At 31.0% G+C, this 2737-nt stretch overlaps 1 protein-coding gene across 2 annotated transcripts in view; it reads left to right on the top strand.

Annotated features, from left to right (window-relative positions):
• Window positions 1-2288, top strand: part of LOC136042062 (uncharacterized) — a 79778-nt gene extending 77490 nt beyond the window's left edge. Inside the window, exon 6 of one of the 2 annotated variants that reach the window (XM_065726929.1) lies at window positions 2065-2288. The gene's annotated coding sequence lies outside the window, so the exon portion shown is untranslated. The remainder of the gene's footprint in view (window positions 1-2064) is intronic. The other variant, XM_065726930.1, reaches the window with a different exon arrangement.
• Window positions 2289-2737: the final 449 nt, after the last annotated feature.

Below are 2737 nucleotides of genomic sequence, written 5' to 3'. Positions count from 1 at the left end.
TGATATTTCTGTAGCTAAAAGCTTATTGATCTTTTAAATATAAGACTTTTAATGTCTCACAAATTAAAACACGTTTACAGTTTGACAGTTATTTTGCAACTGATAAAACCAATTAATGAATAGCAGTATTTATATGCTGTTGGCCCCGCCTACTTTTGAACGTTTAACCAATTATACAGCGTTACAATCGTAACAGCTCTGACACCGGCATTACAACCGTGTGATGGGAAATCCAGCCTTTTAATTGCGTCGTTCGTGTTGCTATTAAGTTTGTACAGCCCATGTCTGGTATGACAGTTTTTCTGGAGAATCTTTTGCCGGATATTTAATTTTCGTCTAAGTTTTACCTAAAAAATTTTTGACTATATTACAATGATGTAGATTTTGCAGCTTACTTTGGAATAAAATTAAACTTCTAAAGAAATCCCTGAAACTTCAAATTATATACCTAAAATGCCCTCACAGTAGAAGGAGACAATTACTCAGGACTAGCTTTTACACAGCAAAAAAAAGTAATTGTTTAGAAAAATTCAAGATCACTAGTAGTTCTTATACTTTGGAAATTATTTTTTTTGGTTTTATAGAAAACTTTCAGTTCGATATCAAAGATATTAAGGTGTTTGATTTTAATAGAGGGCTGTATTGTGGCTCCTTTTTCTATTCCACCTTCAGGTACCGCCCCTTTCAGTCTTCAACTTTTTTTATACAAATATGATGCTAATCTTTTGACTTGTGATTATACAGGTATGTTCTAAATAAAGTTCTAAATAAGTGTTCTAAATAAGTTCTAAATAAGTGTAAAGAGGACCTTCGGTTAAAAATTTCCAAACTTCAAGATTTGAACCTGAACTAAAAAAAAAGGATATTACTCTAGGCCATCGGTCTTATGTCCAGTCCGACACATTTAATCTTAAATTATTTGCTCTCTTTTGAATTTCTTTCTTGATTTTCCAGGGAAGACCATTTTGTATGCAGTCAGTTTCAGTATACATTCGCCAAAATCCAGATTTATTAACCAAGTAAATTTTCTAGGGTTTAGATTTCTTTTGAATTTGGATTTTGAGTACTTAAGTTTATGTCCGATTCAAAATTTGGCATTTTTCTATGCTTTTACAATGGAAAAAATCGTTAATTTCTTATGATTTATAAAAAAAATATATATATTTTGCAGCCTAGCATCTTGTTTTGTTGCTTTTTTTCTGGGGGGAGGGGGAGTGAAATAAGAAGATTTAAACATAAGCATGATACATTATGTTTACTAAATAGCAATTGCTGAAAGGTAGATTATACCTGCCACGTTACACTCAGACTTGCCTATTGCATTTCTCTATAGGTGGAGGGATAATATATTAAAATACTAATGGGGATTGGGGTAAAATTTTAGGCATCTGGAAAGGGGTATAAAACATGATGCTGTAAGTATGAAGAAAGCATGAACTACTTAAAAATTTCATAGATTAGATATATTTTTTTTTTATTCTTAAGTTGTTTGTTATTAACTTGGATATCATTTGTGAAATAAATATTCAGTTCATATGCTAACGAAACAAAAATATGTATTCTCTTATTTTTCTCTTATTTATTAATAAAAATAAATTGTAGATGTCAGACAAAATTAAAAGGGAATATGGACGTAATTTTTACAGCATTTTACGTACAAGGCAAAAGAGAATATTGAAGAGAATATTTTGTACAAAAGATTTAAGCTGTCTAGCAAAATGTCGAAAACGGAACGCTACAAGTAAATTCTTTTGCTCCTCGGAATGGACAATGGTATCAATGTCAAGAAATACACCACATTGTTATTCTATGCTTCAGATATTGAAAAAGTTATCTTTGTCTTGGAATAGATGGCGCTCTTTTATTTGCCATGGTCTAACTTGTGTTTAAAGGAAAACATGTAACATGTTGGCTTCAAAATAAAAAGTAAATGAAAAAATTTATATTTCACCACGACTAATAATTTTGAATAGATATATTATTTTATGAATAGATGCGATTAGCGTTTCTTTGCATGAATCGTTGTTTTTTTTTATATATTGATTATTTGTCTCTAATTTTCAGTTCTCTGTTGAAGAACACTAAAAAAAAATTCAAAAAATGGGGGAAACACTCCCTAAAAGTCATAGAATATCACATCATTGTACTCAGCGTATCTGAGAGCCCTACTTTAGAAGTTTCAAGCTCCTATCTACAAAAATGTGGAACTCCGTATTTTTTGTGAGAAGACTGATCACAGGTGCGTTTTTTTTTTTTTTTTTTTTTTTTTTTTTTTTTTTTTTTTTTTTTTTTTTTTTTTTTTTTTTTTTTTTTTTTTCTGTTCTTCCCAGGGGTGATCGTAGAATGTCTTGAGAGGGATCATTCTAACGGAAATTAAAAGTTCTAGTGCCCTTTTTAAGTGACCAAAAAATTGGGTTGGGGCACCTAAAACTAAACTAAGAGACTAAGAGAAAGCCATTTTGCCCCCTCACCCCGCAAAAAAACGCAAATTTTTAGTCATGTGCAGAGAGCCAAAATCAACCATACGTTAATTCAAAAACGTATAAAAATTAAATTTAAAAGAAAATATTTTAATGAAAGTTGGGAGCGACATTAAAACTTAAAACGAACAGAAATTATTCCGCTTATGAAATGGGCTGTTCCCTCCTCAACGCCCCGCTCTTTGCGCTAAAGTTTTTTACTGTTTTAAAAGGTAGAATATAGAGAAAGGGTCAAAATTTAGCGTAAAGAGCGGGGC

The sequence above is a fragment of the Artemia franciscana genome, unplaced genomic scaffold (genome assembly GCF_032884065.1).
Source record: "Artemia franciscana unplaced genomic scaffold, ASM3288406v1 PGA_scaffold_58, whole genome shotgun sequence".
Taxonomy (NCBI): Eukaryota; Metazoa; Arthropoda; class Branchiopoda; order Anostraca; family Artemiidae; genus Artemia; species Artemia franciscana.
The sequence above is the reverse complement of the archived record's forward strand: the minus strand, read 5'-3'. Positions and strand labels throughout refer to the sequence as shown.